The sequence below is a fragment of the Cyprinus carpio genome, chromosome B12, assembly GCF_018340385.1.
Source record: "Cyprinus carpio isolate SPL01 chromosome B12, ASM1834038v1, whole genome shotgun sequence".
NCBI classification, from domain to species: Eukaryota; Metazoa; Chordata; class Actinopteri; order Cypriniformes; family Cyprinidae; genus Cyprinus; species Cyprinus carpio.
Genome location: NC_056608.1, coordinates 14,736,761 through 14,756,632, shown reverse-complemented (window position 1 = coordinate 14,756,632; position 19,872 = coordinate 14,736,761). Strand labels below are relative to the sequence as shown.

At 35.5% G+C, this 19,872-nt stretch overlaps 1 protein-coding gene across 5 annotated transcripts in view; it reads left to right on the top strand.

Moving 5' to 3' along the window:
• The first annotated feature begins 61 nt into the window (after positions 1-61).
• usp54b (ubiquitin specific peptidase 54b) overlaps positions 62-19,872 on the top strand; it is a 103,439-nt gene continuing 83,628 nt past the window's right edge. For all 5 annotated transcript variants that reach the window (XM_042735546.1, XM_042735541.1, XM_042735542.1 and 2 more), the window contains exon 1: positions 62-189. The gene's annotated coding sequence lies outside the window, so the exon portion shown is untranslated. The remainder of the gene's footprint in view (positions 190-19,872) is intronic.

Sequence of the window (19,872 nt, the reverse complement as noted above, 5' to 3'; positions counted from 1 at the left end):
TGAGAAGGAAACCCGTTATCGCGAGAACTGCATATGTAGAGAACCTCGTTATCGCGAGATCTTCATATATTGGCTGCGGCGCTGGATGGCGCTGGTGGAAATTTGGGAATGCGCGGTCAAGATTTCTCCCGGGTTGAGTTGAGCTCGGACAGGACGCGAGACTGACTGCATCTATGTGCGCACAGTAAGGTGAGTGAGCACTCTTTAAACTTAATTATCGGTGTAAGAAATAGCATATATGTGCAAATCCAAACATGTAAACATGTATTCTTGTATAAGTGTAACTTGATGAATTCCAGCAAGCTTGCATTCCAGATGTGTAATGTGATGGGGAAAATGCTTAACATAAGCGCGTGCGGATGTGTCTCACTGTCTTGAGTCAAGGATGCTCTGAACTGGGACCATCCAGAACACTATGTCCATTTTCAGGTATATTTATAAATAACGTTGCATTTGGCGTGGTCATGCTCGGCATCTTCAATCTGGAGAATCATTATTTCAGACTGGCGGTGCATATGCAATACTTCATGTGACAGTTCTGTACCTTTTAACGGATGTTAAGTAATTAATGCATGATGTTAAAGTTAAAATTTATGAGCTTTTTATTGCTATTTTAAGCTTTTATTTTGTCATTAGATATGATATGTGTTGATAGATCTCAAATTAAATTCTGCAGTTTTGAAGTGGACAGCACATGGTCGATATTGATTTAGTTTTGTGGTTGCATTTAAGTGATTAAAAGGACAGTTAATCTAAAATTGAAAATTCTGTCATCAGTGATTCATGAACCCTCATGTTGCTTCAAACTCCTGTGACTTTCTTTCTTCTGTGAACACAAAGGGAGATGTTCAGCAGAATGACAGTCTGTATGGAAAAAAAGATTCAGTGAGAGTGAATGGTGACATCTTCTATTGTTTCCACAGAAGAATAAAAGTCAAGCAGGTTTGGAACAACTTGAGTAAATAATGAAAGTATTTTCATTTTTTTAATTGAACTATCCCTTTAAATTAATTTCATCCCTGCATAAGTGCAGTGGACCTATTAGACAGCATTTTTGGGCATCATATGCATATGCAGTATTCAAGAGCACCAATTTAGCTGACTCAGAACACACCTATGAATTCCAAAATTGCTGCACATGCCTGTGAGTTTTGAGACACCGGTGTTGTCCAACGAGTTTCATTACAAATGGTGCGCAAGAACAAATGCACCAGGTTTTCAGTTAGTTGCAACATTAGTTTTGATTTGTGCTTATTTTCTTTTAATGCTATCCTGGCTTAACTGTATAAATCTTGTGAGATTATGAAATTCCAGTGAATGTTATTTTGTAAATGACCATTTCATGTAATTTAGTATTCTAAATCCCTTCTCATTGTAACATGCCTATTATCAGAGAACGTTTGGGTTCAGTGCAGGGTCGATTTACTGTAATTTAGACAAAATGCTGTAAAAGTTTGTTTTTGTGTTTATATATGTGAAGCACATTGGTTGGTTTTGTAATGTTGCATGCATCATACCGTATGAGCTGTGAGATCAGTCTGATTTCAGATTTGACTGTAATTACATATACTATTTTAAAATGGTTAAACTCCACCAATGCTAAATGGTAATCATTTCAAATTCAGTTCCTTTCATTTCTATTTGATTGGCAGTTACCCATTTTAAACGTGTATAATTTTGTCAATGACGACTGTCGCTGAGAAGAGCTGTTCAGGCCCATTAGGGGGCCACCGTGCTTTTATGCACTACATAAGTGGCCCTCATGGGGGTCATCAGTCAACATGCGCTCCGCACTCCACTGAGAGAAGTGCGTGTGTGGTGTGTTGGTAAAAGCCTGGGAAAATGAAATGAGGGGCTCTCTGTGGCGGTGTAACCTTTCTGACTGATTTCATCATGCGGCTCAGGTTGTTCTTACACAACGTGATTGTAAAGCTGTTTTAAACCTCCTCTCCGAGAACGTCACTCTGAGCTTTTACAGCTGGGGGTGGGGTTCGGAAAAGATTGGATTTTTATCAGCTTGTGCGATTATATTTTTCTCTGGGGTTGAGTAGAAATGCTGGGTGGTGTTTAGTTTGGTTGTTAAAGGGGAGAAGTGTGCAGGTTGGCCATAGAGCCACTTTTAGATTGCTCTCATGTCATGGACTGTACATGATTGTATGCTGCTTCTGTACGAAAGAGACCAGTAGAACAGTGCAGCACGTTTCTCAAACTGTAATGCCCTAAAATGAATCTCAAAGTACTTCAGCAAATCATCAGTTGTTAGATAAAACTGAATATGTACAGGTGCTGGTCATATAATTAGAATATCATCAAAAAGTTGATTTATTTCACTAATTCCATTCAAAAAGTGAAACTTGTATATTATATTCATTCATTACACACAGACTGATATATTTCAAATGTTTATTTCTTTTCATTTTGATGATTATAACTGACAACTAAGGAAAATCCCAAATTCAGTATCTCAGAAAATTAGAATATTACTTAAGACCAATACAAAGAAAGGATTTTTAGAAATCTTGGCCAACTGAAAAGTATGAACGTGAAAAGTATGAGCATGTACAGCTCTCAATACTTTGGGGCTCATTTTGCCAGAACTAATGCAGCAATGCGGTGTGGCATGGAGTTGATCAATCTGTGGGACTGCTCATGTGTTATGAGAGCCCAGGTTGCTCTGATAGTGGCCTTCAGCTCTTCTGCATTCTTGGGTCTGGCATCTTGGGTCTGGCATATCGCATCTTCCTCTTCACAATACCCCATAGATTTTCTATGGGGTTAAGGTCAGGCGAGTTTGCTGGCCAATTAAGAACAGGGATACCATGGTCCTTAAACCAGGTACTGGTAGCTTTGGCACTGTGTGCAGGTGCCAAGTCATGTTGGAAAATGAAATCTGCATCTCCATAAAGTTGGTCAGCAGCAGGAAGCATGAAGTGCTCTAAAACTTCCTGGTATACAGCTGCGTTGACCTTGGACCTCAGAAAACACAGTGGACCAACACCAGCAGATGACATGGCACCCCAAACCATCACTGACTGTGGAAACTTTACACTGGACCTCAAGCAACATGGATTTTGTGCCTCTCCTCTCTTCCTCCAGACTCTGGGACCCTGATTTCCAAAGGAAATGCAAAATTTACCTTAAACAGAGAACATAACTTTGGACCACTCAGCAGCAGTCCAGTCCTTTTTGTCTTTAGCCCATTCTGACGCTGTCTGTTGTTCAAGAGTGGCTTGACATAAGGAATGCAACAGCTGAAACCCATGTCTTGCATACGTCTGTGCGTAGTGGTTCTTGAAGCACTGACTCCAGCTGCAGTCCACTCTTTGTGACTCTCCCCCACATTTCTGAATGGGTTTTGTTTCACAATCCTCTCCAGGGTGCAGTTATCCCTATTGCTTGTACACTTTTTTTTCTACCACATCTTTTCCTTCCCTTCGCCTCTCTATTAATGTGCTTGGACACAGAGCTCTGTGAACAGCCAGCCTCTTTTGCAATGACCTTTTGTGTCTTGCCCTCCTTGTGCAAGGTGTCATTGGTCGTCTTTTGGACAACTGTCCCATGATTGTGTAGCCTACAGAACTAGACTGAGAGACCATTTAAAGGCCTTTGCAGGTGTTTTGAGTTAATTAGCTGATTAGAGTGTGGCACCAGGTGTCTTCAATATTGAACCTTTTCACAATATTCTAATTTTCTGAGATACTGAATTTGGGATTTTCTTTAGTTGTCAGTTATAATCATCAGAATTAAAAGAAATAAACATTTGAAATATATCAGTCTGTGTGTAATGAATGAATATAATATACTATATATGTATTTCTATAGGAATTCTGTCTTGTGTTCTTAAGGTAATTGCACACAGAATCCAAAATTCTCCTCTGAAATTTTTGCATGTTAAAAAATAAATATGACCTCGTTGGGTCAATCAAGTTTACACACTGCCTCTGAAACTTTCATCTGTTCTAAAAAAAAAATTTGGACCAGGTTCGTTTTTCTGTGTTTTTGCATCTGTACCAAGTATTTTGATTGGAAAATATGACGAATGGGGAAAAAACAAAAAAACGCATACGAAAATTTTGGACTAAGTGTGCAAGGACCTTTAGTTATGTTTCTTGGTTTCAGTATTTTGACCTAATGACCTAAACTTATTAGAGGAAACATTTAAACAATCATATAAAATAGCATGCATGATGCATTATTTAAGAATAAGATCTAAGAATTATTGTTTAAATGTTTCCTCTAATAAGAATTAGAAAAAAAAAACATTTATTTATGTTTAATAATAAAACAAATAATATTATAATAATTGAAATATTTTATAAATGATTACATAATAAAGTACATAAAGTAACAGTTGTGCAATGCTACTTGTGAAGGCACCTTTGAAGTTTAGTCTGATTTTTGTTGCTTTTTGTTTGTAGAGTTGACACATTGATTAACAAGACAAATTAAAAATGGAACTTAATTTCAAGAGGGTTATCAACCCCTGACATAATAGTTGGATGTTTCGAGGCTAGATGAGGCTGCAGTGGAGGTAATTAATTTCAGGAGATGTGTCATCTGAATTTCTCCAGGCAACTTGTAACAAAACACAATTTACATGCATGCCATTCTCATACCCCTTTTTCATGTGGCATATACTCTGTGTCAAAGCGAGAAAAACAACACTAAATCTAGACAGAGCTGGAGATGAGATAGTGAAAGTGAGACAATGTCTCTTGAGTGCTCTATCTTTCTGTTTTATTTTTTCTCTGCTTGTCCTTGACACCTTGCATTCTGTCTACCCTTGTCTACTAATGACACATTGTTGCAGGAAATGTTGGGATGTCAATACAAAGTAGTGCTGGGTATTGTCAATTATTTTATTGACAAGATTTGTAGCCGATGACACAGTCAAGGTTGTTGATTACATATTTTAAGTTACTGTAAGTAGTTATTAACAGAATTACTTTTTTTTTACATACAGTATATAAGGGATTTTTCTTTTGATTGTCTTAGTATCTGGAGTCTAGTGAATTTGACTGAATTTTAAACTTCAAAGAGCTATGGGAAGACAGTCTACCTAAAAGGGATTGTTCACACCAAAATGAAAATTCAGTCATTGATTATTCACCCTAATGTCGTTCTAAACCCCTGAGACCTTCATTCATCTTTTGAACACAAATTAAGATATTTTTGATGAAATCCAAGAGCTTTCTGAGCCTCCATAGACAGCAAAGGAACTACCATGGTCAAAGCCCAGAAATCCATCAGTATCGTATTCATTTCATAAAAATTAGAATGATTAAAATGGGGAATTTAATGTATTTTTTACCCAGCCCTAAGCAGTGTAGCAGATATTTTCTGACAAGACCAAATTTAAAATTTCCATGTATATTACCATGCTAAACTTTCTGAGAGTTATCATGATAGAAATGCATTTTCAGCCATAACAACGTATGATATGATATATCAATGTGCTCTGTGTGCAAATTTGTCAGTCTAGAATCATTTATGGTCATATTTGAGCATGAAGCAATTTTCCATTTTGTCCAGGGAAGAGTTTTAATACAATATCAAGAGGGGCCATTTCAGAAACAATAGAAGCCACCTCTTCACCAGACATGTAATTGAACCAGAGTTGTGAGAGGTAAATTACTTTGGTTATATTCATGAAGTAATAACAGTGTTCTAATAGTTTGTCTTGACATGCTTGCTTTTCAGAGAAGTTTGAGAGGGTTGAAGACAGCATGGAGAATGAACTTGGGTCTTCCCCATTGTCGGCTATGTCTATTTGAAGCTCCACATAACCCACTTACTGAGAAACCACATTCTGCCTCCTATATTAGGAGAGAGCAAGAGAGAATGTGAGTGAAAGTCAGAGTGAGAACGGGAGAAAGGGGCACGAACAGTCTTCTCACACAGTGCTGTGTTGTGTAAGATGTGTCCTCATAGCATTCATCATCTCTCTCCTGTTGAGCCTGGGGTGGATCATGTTTTTTCCACAGCTTTCTAGCTTGGGCTTTTGGTTTGTGGTTCACTATAGGACACCAGAGATGGTGTGACTCCACTGTATGTGGTTTGGATGCTGATCATAAACCCCAGGAGCTTTAGCCATTTGTGTCTAATAGGAGATAGGCTATACAGAATATGTGTGTCTGTTCACTTAGCTGATTGCTGTTCATCTCCACAGTTTGTCACGTCCAAATCTGACAGACTGCTTTGTCAGTGAATGGTAACCAATTCTTAAAAAAATGTTTTGAGTAAGTTGAATTTTGATTAAATGTTTGAATCTACTTAAATCGTACATGATCCAGCTTCACCTCCAGAAGAAGTGAGTATAAGGTTTTTTTATGAATCTTTGCAGATCGCCTTCCTAATAATGTTAGCAAGTTCCATGGCGAATGTGGCTAAAGTTAACAGTCTCTCAAAGAACGGCTCATCACTCCACGGAAGAGAGGGGCGGGGTGAGCAGACCTCATTAGCATTTAAAGGGACATGTACTGCAACGGGTCGCTGTTTATGACAAGGTAAAAAGGGTGTTGTTTTACACTACCATTGAGAAATTTTAACCAAAGTAAGTTATAGACTAGGCATATGACGGTATAAAATTTTTATGTTGCGATTAATTGGTAATGCTTTTATCATGGTATACAGTATTATCACGGCCTGGTACCTCGTGCCTACGGCTGAATCACAGCCATGCCGATATACTGCAATATCTCATGTCTACTCATGTGATATTGCTCATATATTCATATTCATATTCACTTCTATATATTCAGATTTACTTCTATATATTCACAAATTACATTTATATATTGAGGCTTATAACTATATATTCAGATTTACTTCTATATATTCACAATTTACATTTATATATTGAGGCTTATAACTATATATTCAGATTTACACACACACACACACACACACACACACACACACACATATATATATATATTAGGGCTGGTAAGCAATTAAAATTTTTAATCTAATTACATGATGTGGCGATTAATTAATCGAATTAATCGCACATCAAATCATTGTCATTTTTGGGTTTTTCAGTTCTCGTGCACAAGAGGCTGAAAAAACAATGATGTATGCCACAACGTGTATATAAACAATTACGCAGTGCACAGCTAGGGCTGCACGATTATGACAAAAATCATAATTGTCGACTATTCCCTTGAAATTGTAATTGCAATTATTCATTACGATTATCACAATTTACATTGAATGATGTTTATACCATTGTTTGATTTTTATATGAAAATAAACAAACTGAAAAACTTTAGTGCTTTTCTATAGTATTAAGCCTCAAATGTCAACTATACATCGGATTGGTTTCTTCTTTAAATTATAAAAAAGTTATACTAAAACTAAAATTAAAATAATGGGAAAAACCCTTAAGATATAATGTAGAAAGTAAAAAAACACATCTTAAGCACACCGAATAACATAAGTGGACTTTGAACGATTAATTACCGTTTTGAACGATTTGTGGCATCCATAATTGTAATTGCGATCAGAAATTCTATTAATTGTGCAGCCCTATGCAGAGCAGACAAAATGACCAAAAATAGCCACTCTTACTATCCAGTGCAAAAAAGTCTTCATCTGAGGCTTCTCACAGCACCTGGAGTGTTTTTCTAGGGAGCTGAGCGGAGATGCAGTAAGCTCAATGAGGGGCGATGTTGAATGTGTCATTCTGCTGGAGATGTAGACACGACCCACCGAGACTGCCTTTCTAATGACTCTCTCACTATCACTGAGTTGACATGGTAACCTGTGTCACTTTAGGCGGTTTGACCTTCTCACTCAATCCATGTTATTTTTCCCATGAGCAGATGCTGGTGGCTTGAAGACCCTCATGTTCACTGCAGGTGAGGTATGGCCTTAGTAGCTGCCGTCATCAGATCATGGCACAGTATAAGTTGTACCAAATTTCAAAGCTAGTCTCCTGTTTGATTATTGCAGAAGTAGAGAAAATGAATGCTGTGAAACTGAGGCTGTAGGGTCAGTGTGACATTTAGTCTTAAGATACCTCTAATTTGTACAAACCATATATTTTTTGTCTAATCAAAATGGTGTAAAGATTTTTTATTTTTATTTAGGTGAATGGGTATTTAACTTTGTCTGATACCGAAAGGCTAACAATTATTTTAATGTTATGGCTAATAACTGATAATTGTCAGATATAAAATTTTTATTTTGCCTAAATAAAAGAAAATAAAAAGCGTGAATTTAGTGAAAAGTTAATTTAGACATTACAACATTACAACATTGTAATGTGCACACACAATACAGTATGAAAAATTAAGATTTGCGAAAGAGTTAACATAAATTTATTATATATTAATGGACCAAAGGTCACTCAAAAATGAAAATTTGTTAAACATTTACTGGCTCTCAGGCCATCCAAGATGTAGATGAGTTTGTTTCTTCAGATTTGAACAAATTTAACATTACATTACTTTGTCTATAGATCACCAGTGGATCATCTGAAGTGAATGGGTGCCATCAGAATGAGAGTTAAAAGAGTTACACAAACAATTCAAGCGTTGTGAAGAGAAAACTTTTGTAAGAAACAAGTCCATAATTAAAGCATTTTAACTTTAAACCATTGCTTCTGGCCAAAATACCAGTCCATAATCCATAATAACTATTCTTCCAAGGAGATAGTCCATCACCTGCTGTCACCTCACATCAAAATTAATAACTTGTTTTTCCATGTAAATGGTGCTTGTTCTGTGCATATTTCTCTCCTGATTCAGATGAGAATACTTTTTCACTGTACTGTAGAAAGCAACATATTGATAGAACATTTCTAACGTGTTTCTAACAAACACGCAGCTTTTCATTTTGTGGATTATTTGTGGATTATTGTGATGTTTTTAATCATCTGTTTGAATTTATTCTGATGGTACCCATTCACTGCAGAGAATCTATTGGTGAGCACATGATGTAATGCATATTTTCTCCAAGTTTGTTCTGATGAAGAAATAAACTCCTAATTTTTGGATGAACTATTCCTTTAAAACATAATTTAAGAAGTATTTTTAATATATCATATATATTTAAATATGTAATTCAAAATATTTAGTATTAAAATTTGTGTTTTTAAATATTAGTCTTAATGAATATTGCACAGGTTTTGTAAGGCCCTTTCCTATTAAAAAAAGACAGCCAAACCGCTAAGAATGAATTGATGTGTCCTTTTGCCTGAGACAAACTGTGTAATTCCCTCATGATAAAGCCTTATTAACAAACCCGGTTTGTCAGAATGAGCTAACTCAGCGCATGACTCGTCAGTTTGATGAGGCACTCATGAAGAAAAGATGACATCACTGGAGACCAAAAGATCACATGTGTTCCCTGCTGTGAGTATCGCTTGATGGCATTATGTGTGAAGTTAATTGTCTTAATTTCTCTCCTTATGCGGTTATTAAGCCGAATCAGAGCGCAGTCAGCTGTTCACCGGTGTACTTTCTGCTACAGCAAGCTTTTCATTAGAGAGTTTTTTTCTACTTCCTCTCCTTCACATGCAGACTGGATGGTGGGCTCCCCTGTGAAGCCAGTGAGGGTCAACGCTCATGTAACTGTGTGTGCACCGATTCGGTCGGCGGCGTATCGCTAATGGGCCAAATGCAGGAAGAGAGGAAAATTACACACAGGGAACATTTGCACTTTAATGAATTTTTTTCTCTCATTCTGTGCTGGAGCAGAGTATTGATTCAGTGCAGGTGGGATGTATGAACTCACAGAAACAGCAATCATATTGACTAGATCACTTTAGACAAAATCAATTTGTGTAATATGACAAGAAAATGAGCAATGTGGCAGATATCCCAAATACAAAAATCAAAATAAAAATTAAATTACTCCCCTACTAAATGCAAGTTCCTGGTCTGTTGGACGCAGGGCTTGAAAAAAAAAAAAAAAATCAATCGGTTCACTCCGAGCAGAATTCCTCTGATATTATTACCGTTCCAAAACTGGTTTGGGTGGAAGAAATACCAGTTAATAACGTTATTTATTTATTTATTTTTAATTTTCTTTGCCTATAATTTAACTAATAATAATAATAATAATAATAATAATAATAATAATAATAAAGTACAGTGTTTTCTTTACTCAAAAAGAAAAGGAAAAAAAGAGATCTGGTAACGTTAGCCAATAACCCCCTGCACTTAGTCACAGCCAATAGTACAGAATCTTTTCTAGATTTTGACCAAATGTAGGCTACTAAACAAACAAAATAAATAAATAAATAAAAATCTATCAACACTTTAAAGACATCAAAGCATTTTTAAGATATTTAAAAATGTTTGCTGCAATGTTAAAAAAAAAAAAAAAAACACTTGTATAAAGCCCCTTTCACACTGCACGTTGGACCCGGAAAATTGCTGGAACATTGCCGGGTCACCTTCTGTGTGAACGAAAACACGTCTCGGGATTGATTCCGGGTTGATCCCGGGTCGGGGACCTAGTAACATTGCCGGGTTCGGTCCCAGAACGAGCGCTGTGTGAACAAAAGACAGAACTAATGTCTTTTAGCGTGTTTTGAAGGCAGATCAATGTTCGCGATGAAACAAATATGTGCAAACTTTAACGAAGCAGAGATCAGTTAGTTCCTCACTTTCTGCGCTGAAGTGAAAGTTAACGTGCCTAGCGTTTTCGACTCGTACATTACACGTCACACGTTGTGTGTGAACGCACGCACATATTCCGATAATGTACAGGCTTCAATATAGCAAAATTATGCTGTCTGTTCACGCAAAACACAATATCCAAAGCTTTACCAATGCTGGCTGGTTATGCAGAAGACATTATTCAAAGCTGTCAAGCTTTTGCAAAATAATTAAAACTGTAAAGCTTTGGCAAAATAAAGAAAACTACTTTCTGCTGTTTCGTTTTCCTTTCCGAAAACTTTGGAATGTGTCACAATGAACCGTAATTTAGCACATTTTTTCTTTTGTTACGTTAATTTGTCAATATGATTTAAGTGAAATATATTTAGTGTATTTGCTTATATTCCTTTTTATGTAAGCCTATAGTTTTTCTGTTTTCTCCATTCACACATTACCCATGATGAGTTCACAACTAAGCGGACATTTCACTCGTTGGCTTCAGGGTCACATTTGCATAGGACGTTGGTTGACAGCAAATTTCAAATATTAAATGGAACGATAAAATAATGTTATTAACCAGTTAATGGCCATTTCAAATTTTGGATTCTGTTCGGAACGATAAAATATTATTTCATTTCTGTTTCTGGTTCTGTTCCTGTCAAAATTTTGTTCGTTTCTGGTTTTCGTTTTCGTTCCTTGAACCGGTTCATAGCCCTGGTTGGACGCCAGGACATGATTACATTGATTTTTTTTTCTTCTTCCAGCTTTAATTTATTAATGTCAATATGAAATCAAAATTGAGTCTCTTTTCTACTAAATGCATGTTCCTGTTCCATGCATTTTCTTGGGGAATCAAATTGTCCTTGTTAAATCCATGCCCAACGGTTACATGAATGATAAATTTGCTTAATTAAAAATCCTGCCCTACCTTTTTTTTTTGTCTCATTTATCCCTTTTCACTCAGAAATATGTCACATTGCGGAAGCACAATGAGTTGTGAATGACAATTTACAGCGACTTAAGATAAAAACAAGCTTAAAGGAAGTAAAACCCCCTGAACTGTCTGTCATGTCAGTTTCTGTTCAGTTTAATTCTGTCCTGAAACGGCGTGATAAGGTTGTGTCCTTGGGAACTTCATTGCTTTGCTTTCTGAAAGAACCATCTTGCTGTTCAAGTCACTGATTGTAATGAACGTGGATGCTGTTGCCATTGGACACAAATATATAGGGCTTGTAATCAGCATCATAGCAACTGTGATGGTATGAATATTGGTGGAAGAGATTAGCACAATTGGAGGCAAAAGACAGCAGCTGAACAAACACCTATACTCAGATAGTGTCTGTCAGAATGACCAACAATCTCAATGCACACATCACCTCCCTTCACCCCGCCAACACATGTGATGCCCAGGAGAAAAAAAAAACAAATCTGTGTGAATGGCTGTACTGAGCAATACAGAACGTGCACCTTTAAATATATAAGGCACATCAAAGTGACAGATATAGATTTTTGGTGATGTGCAGTAAAGCTGTCAATTGGAATGTTGAAATGACCTGATGACCTGAAGCCTGTTTGCTTATGTCAACTTTTCCTACTGAATTATGTGCAAAATACATAGAGACACTTTTTGTAATGCAAAAACTGCAATATATGCAATATAATTTAGCATAAAACTGGTGAAATATCATGCTTATGAGTATCAGTACAGGAAATGCTTGCTTGTGGTGTGCATCACCAAACATCTAAAGTGTTAGTAGTACTGCTGTCTGCGGGACCAATGTGAAATGGAGGCATGGAGCAGACAATAAATAACCATGATCTGTTGTGTTGCATGAGCCTGTTTTTCTGCAAAGCAAGCAAAAGAAAGAGACTGCAAGTAGTCTGAAAGTGCTGGCTGGCGCAGAGCTGTGGAAGGTGTGCATGAGGCGATGGCAGCGTGCCGGGCAGGAAGAGGAGATGAACTTGGCAGACCAGAGGAGTTACTGGAGAGAAGTGTAGATATGCAGAGGGATGAGTGCCGCTAGTTGGGCAGGACAGTGAAAAATGAAGGATCAGGTGAAATGAAAATGGATTTAGCTCTTGATCTGGGATCTGCATTTTGCCATTACACTTACACACTTACAGTACTATATGCATATATGTGTCTCTCTGTGTGTGTATGGGATGTTTTATATATATATATAATATATATATATATATATATTATATATATATTAGTGCTGTAAATTAATGTGTTAACACTTGCAGTTAAGTTTTTTTTTTTTTTTTAGTTTTACGAATTCAAAATATTTAATGCAGTTAACACAGGGGTGGGTCTAGGGTTGCTTCTGTTTATTTTTTCTTGACAAGAATTGCATTTATTTAGATGCAGAATGTATTTACGACCACATCAAACGGGAGACTTTCACTCAGACACACTCAGATTTCCTTCGAAAACAGTGAGTTATTTTGTAAGTAAACGTAACAGTTGAGAAAGAAATCAGATGTGTGTCAGTAGTATCCGTGAATGGTGTCTTAAAGTGACATTGCCTAATTTACCAGCTGCTGCCGGTGTCCTTAATGTTAATCTAGAAAGAAAAGAAAAGAACAGAAAATATACATATACACTATACAGTCAAGAAAATGCAATGTTATTTTATATTTGATTATTCAGTTTCTGTACTTGAACACCTACAATCCTAAAAATCTAAAGCATTGTTTAATTTGTTTAAAATGTTTTCTATTTACTGACTATTCACTTATCTTCAATAATGTTTGAACTCTATAGTTGTTAGGCTAGAAGTTTTTGCAGTGGTATCAAAATTGGAATGAAGAAATATAAAATTTGACTGGTATCTAAAATTACAGGGTCATATAAGTTTTTTTTTAGAATACAAGAAAACACATATACCCTTGTGGGCAGCGCGCGAACATGTAGCGACATTGTGCTTCGGGCATTCCAAATTTGAGTCCTGGGACCTTTTCCAATCCCACCAACCCCCCTTCTTCAACAGTGAAAATTTTGGCAAGCCAAGTAAAAAAATGAGAAAAAATTTGCAAAAAACAAAATTCCTTACCTCTAAGCTAAATATTTAATATTTTGACATTTTATTTATTTATTTATTTTAATGGATTTTGTATTTTTTGTACTAAATTGATCCAAAGTAAAACATTTATAATGTTACAAAAAAGATATACTTTGACTAAATTCATCAAAGAATCCTAAAAGAAAAAGTTTCACTGGGGTAATGGCTGCTGAAAATTCAGCTTTGCCATCACATAAATAAATTGCATTTGAAATATATTAAAATAGAAAAGAGTTATTTAAATTCTAATCATATTTAACAATATTAATGTTTTTACTGTATTTTTAAATTAAATAAATGCAGCCTTGGTGAGTAGTATAAGTAGTGAGTATAATATAATATAATATAATATAATATAATATAATATAATATTTGTACTTTTAAAAAATTTTTTGTTTAGCCTATTTATTTTGTGTGCTGCAGTATGTACATGTATTATTTTTCTCTGATCCGGCTCATCTGTTAAATGTGCTTCAGCAGTAGTGCAGCCCACCGCTACACTCTGATGCTCCCGGCTCTGTAAGGCCAGGCAGACTCGCATGGCCTAGATATGAACTCATGGCTGAATTAGCACTATTGTTACATAAGGGAGGAGGAATTAAAAGCTGGTTGTTTCATCTCGGCCCTATGGAAGCATATGTGTAGCAAAATTCAATTTGAAATGTAATATGCAAAATGGCAATGCAATATGTAAACTGGCAATGTATTTCTGTATTTAAATTTACATTTTCCCATACATAAGTGCAACATTTAATGCAAACGGAAAATGAAAATTCAATTCTATAATTTAAAATTTTCTATACTAGTTTTAATATGCAAATTAAAAACATATTTCAAAGCTTTATAAGTTGCAAAATTAAAATGTATTACCCAAATTGATTAGATATGTTTAACATGTCCAAATAAAAACTGTTGCAAAATGATCATTTAAATGCTGTTTTCCTAAACGCAATTAGACTAAGGGGTAGGACACTTGAGATTGCATTTTCATCATAAAACCACGTGATAATTGTAGCAAAATGCAGTATAAATTTCAAAATGTATTCTGAGCCAAAGGTGCAGCAAAAGGGTTGCAAAATGGTGATTCAAATGTCTTTTATTTTTCTTAAATGCATTGTCACTTACATATATGACGTTTCAACTGCATTTTCATTAAATACCCTGCGATGAATATAGTTTAAGTCAGTGATCCTCAAATCTGGCTCGCGAGATCCACTTTCCCGCAGAGTTTAGCTCAAACCCTAATCAAACAGACCTACCTGTGATTTTCTAATGATCCTGAAGACACTAATTAGCAAACTCAGGTGTGTTTGATTAGGGTTAGATTTAAACACTGCAGGAAAGTGGATCTCGCGAGCCAGATTTGAGGATCACTGGTTTAAGTCATTGTGGATTTGAAAATGCATTCCAAGGCGAGCACACCCTCTACCTGTCAAACATTACATCAAGGCGGGGCTCGGCAACAGGATACACAATAGGTCAATATTCACCATTTACCAAACGATTTTCACCTCTCACCGTATACACTTCAATTGATGCACATACTGTAAGCAAACAGACAGTGCTATTCTACTCTTATTTACTTCCTTTTCCTTATATTTTTTTTCACTTTTACTTTTAATCCATAAAATAGCGTGTCTTCTGTGGCACCTAAACTTCATGCTCCTGCCACAACGTCTCTCACTGATTACAGCCATCGGACACCGTGATTGATGACGTGATTTTTACCTTAGCTGTGGCATGTTTTTACCTTAGCTGTGGCATATTCATCATGAAACTTGCTAATTAGCACATTATTAGGAAAGGAGATTTGCAAACATTCATAAAAAAAACCTTAAACCCACTTCTGTAGATGAAGCTGGATCACGAATGATTCGTGACGCATTTATGTAGATCAGGGGTGCATTCTCTTCAAAAACAAATGTAATCCACTGCGACTTCAGTGGCTCAGATGTTGGGAGTAAATGACAACTGCTATGCTCATTATTACATACACCCCAATCACTTAAGAGTCATTCTTGTCTTAAAGGGACTTTGGTCTAAGGTAAGACTCCAGTCCAATCTGTGCTGAAATGCTACTGTCAATCACACTATCATGGGAGGGGCCTGTTTTGTGACATCACATAGGCAGGCATCTGAGATCGGCTCAATTTGAAAAAAAAAGGTAAAGATTTGAGCAGATAAAAAAAAAAAAAAAAACACTGGGTGGATTTTTATCATTTTAGGGTGGTTGTGTACACACATTGCCAACACACATTTCAGTTCAAACATCTTGTAAAAGTGCATGTAGCATCATAAGACCCTTTTAAAAATATGTTTTTAATTTGCATGTTAAAACTAGTGTAGAAAATGGCAAATTTAAATTATATAATTGAATTTTCATTTTCATTTTGCACTAAATGTTGCACATATGTATGGGAAAATGTAATTCTAAATACAAAAATACATTGCGATTTTACATATTGCATTGTCATGTTGCATATTACATTTAAAAATTAATTTAGCTACACATATACTTCCATACGGCCCAACCTTGGACTAGGGCGATACCAAGACCTACTGTATGAGTCCCTTCAGGGAAATAAAAAGCACACGCTGTGAAGGAACATTGTTCCTGTTTTATCTCTATTATGTGTGTAATAATCCCTGTAGTATGTTGAATTTACATTTACTCAGGACTGCCTGGGATTTAAAGGTCTTTTAGATATTTTTGAGATGATGTGCTTCACTGTGGTGTTTACAGTGAAAACATTTTCCTTTGAGCATGGCTAGCTTAATAAGACTGGACATGATATTCTCATCCGTGGTGCTGTCAGCGTAATATTAATGCTCTGTCTGTCTCTCTTTCCCTCTCTGCTTATTTTGCTTCACTCTGACTCCAGTCCCTCATTTCCTTATGGCATGTATCAGTATATCATGAACATGATTTTGTGCTTTAGTAAAGGCCTTGATCCACTAAACATTGGGACACTGATGACTTAATTACCTGCAGCATGATTACAAGGTCACACACTACAATGTAGCAGGTGTTTATTAAAGCTGCAGTCCATAACTTTTTTTTGGTTAAAAATTATCCAAAATCAATTTTTGAGCAAGTACATAACCAGCCAGTGTTCAAAACTATCTCCGTACCTTAGCCTGATTAACAACGGTAAGCTTGTAAAAATGTTTTCTAATTTGAGTGGTACTAATAGGTTTCCCTGGGAAATACAAGCATGTCGCTGATCGTTAGATTTAATCACCATTGGTAGAGCGATGTAATGTAATGCTTTTTTCTCAGTTGGTCAGAACAAAAGTGGTAGACATGTTACTTGTTCATATGACAATATCCGGTGAAAATTCTTATACTTCAAGGAGGTAGAATCTGTGATTCTGAAGTACAGTGAATATCCACACCAGTATGGTAGCTGACAGCCACACATACTCCTCAAAACGTGCCGATGCACAACCCACATAAAGATGATAATTCTGCAAATAACTGCTGTCGACCAATAGGCAAGACTTTGTCTTGTGCTTTTTTTGTAGCTTTTAAAAATACATACCATTATTAATTGCTATTTAATCACAGACAATACGCATTAATACTATCAACATAAACTGTACCAGATTTAGCCAAGAAAAACCCCCCCTAAAAGACAAAAATTAAAAAGACAACTAAGAGATATCTTAAAATAATAAGCTTTGTCTTAATATAATTACAATAGAACTTCTGCACAGTAGAACCCTAATACAATAGAACTCTAATAAAACAAAACTGTTTTTGTTCCCATTGACGTCCATTGTATTTTTATTTTTTTGTCCATACAGTGGAAGCCAATGTGAACCCAAAATGTTGGTTTACCAGCGTTCTTCAAAATATATGCATCGTGGTATGAGTGGTGGCAGAGACTAACCTGGAAGAGAATAAATTGTTTTCTTTGCATGTTTGAAACAACATGAAGGTGAGAAAATCATGAATTTTTTTTTTTTTTTCAATAGAATTACACTTGAAAAATCTCCCTATTATTAATCAGGTTTCAAAGAATTCAGTGTCCTGAAAAATTACACTTTGACCATTTAGGCACTCTAAATAATAATAAATAATAAAAAAGATTATTTTAGCCAATCAGAGGTCAGTAATTTTGTGCACAGAGTGGGACGCAGAAAAAAAAAGCATAAAAGTGCCATGTTCAGCTTGTATCACTAGGGTTAGTTTGTCATACAATAAGCAATTTTGCTAACGATGACGGTCTGTTCGTAGGTCAGGGTACAGAAATAACAGGCGTAACTAAGTGAAGTGGAAATTTCAGAACAACTAGCATTGCTTACTGTACATTTAAGAAGGTGATGGCATTTCCATCATATGAATCCAGTGAGCAGCTGATGCTGTCTGGGAGCGGATGTTTCAGTATACTGGAGTGGTTTTGACAGTCCTAAAAATACCTGACACTGTTGCTAGTGCGCTTAAAAAACTAAGCAGGAATGCATCTTCTGACTTGCTTATTGCTTATTTCAGAACAATTAAAATTTAAAATGTAATATTTATGCATCATTATTTAGGCTGTATTTCACCATAATGCATTGAAGCACAATCTTAGTGCTCTTTTTCTCATCCTATCACAGGCTCAGAGCTGAATGGCAGCTGACGGGTGATAGACAGCTACTGTGTGCTCCTATGAGCTGCACGGCTGTCTGTGAAAATCACGTCAAGGGCGTCGCCTCTGCGTCCAAATGCGTCAGTGGTGACATGCTCGGTCATGTATGATGGGGCAGAGCAGAGCGTTGTGGGGCTGTGAGGGTTGGACTGGGAAAAGAGTTATTACAGACACATTGTGAGGAAAGTGCACAGTATGAGAGACGTTTTCCATCAGAGAATTACCAGTGTTCATTCTCACACCCCCGTCCCTAGTCTGACCTTTCCTTCTCTAATCCTGTCTGACATTTTGGGCACACGGCTGTTTGTAATTGAGGCAAAAAAGGGAAAAGTGGGACATGAAATGCCAGCTGTTTGAGTTTGACTGTGTCAGGCATAGCGTGCTGATAAAACAGGTGTCTGCTCGCTTATTCAGCTTCCATTTCTTTGATGAACTCAACGTGGTGGTTTTGTGTACCTTATTAAAATGTCAATTTAATAAACTCCATTGCGCTTCTTTTGAGGCTCCTGACCCTGGCGTCCTGGCATCTGTTCAGTGCCAGCTCTTGGCATCTGGTCACATAATTGCTGCCGCAGTTTAATTGTCTAAATGTCTTTTCTCCATGCTGGGCGTCATGTGTGGTGAGCATTTTGTTGCATGATGGCAACTGTTCATTTAAAGGGATAGTACAAACAAAAGTCTAAAATGTAAAAATAGATATTTTCCATGTTCATAGTGGCCAATAATTATTTTTAAAATATTAAAAGCTGTTTATAAAATATAAAATATTAAAAACATTTTATTTCATTATATATATTCTTATTAAAATTTTAAATAGTATTTTACAGAAATTTTAATAAAATGTGTTAAATTAAATTAAATTAAATTAAATTAAATTAAATTAAATTAAATGATTAATTAATTTAATAAGGATGCACTAATTATTCTGGTAATTACGATAAGCCAATAATTATTTTCATGTTATGGCCAGTAAAGCCTGATATTACATTTTACATACATTATTAATTTTAATTAAAAATGAAAACAAAAGTTAGAATTAGTTAAATTTGAATAAATATAAATAAATTAAATGTATAAATTTAATAGTTAATTAATAAATTCAGTAGGGATGCACTGATTATTGTGGTTGATATGAAAATAGTTATTTTAATATACTATTGGCAGTAAAGGTTGATATTTTATTTTATTTTTATTTTTTTTAAATAAATTATATTAGAAACAAATACATTTATAAATATAAATATAAAAATTTTAATTAAATTAATAATTTAAAAATAATCTGCAATAATGTTATTAATAAATTAAAGTGAAATTTATTTAAAATGTAAATTTATTACATTACAAATTTCGTTTTATTTAAAAATAAGATTCTTTAAGAGTGATAATAAATTATCAGTGTTTTTAAAGATTAATGTTAAGTGACAGCAAAGGTAATCTAAATAGGCACAGGGGAAATGTACAATTACATATGCAATGTGATACTGATTTAAAGGGCACCTATTATGGCCCTTTTTACAATATGTAATATAAGTTTCAGGTGTCCCCAGAATGTGTCTGTGGATTTTC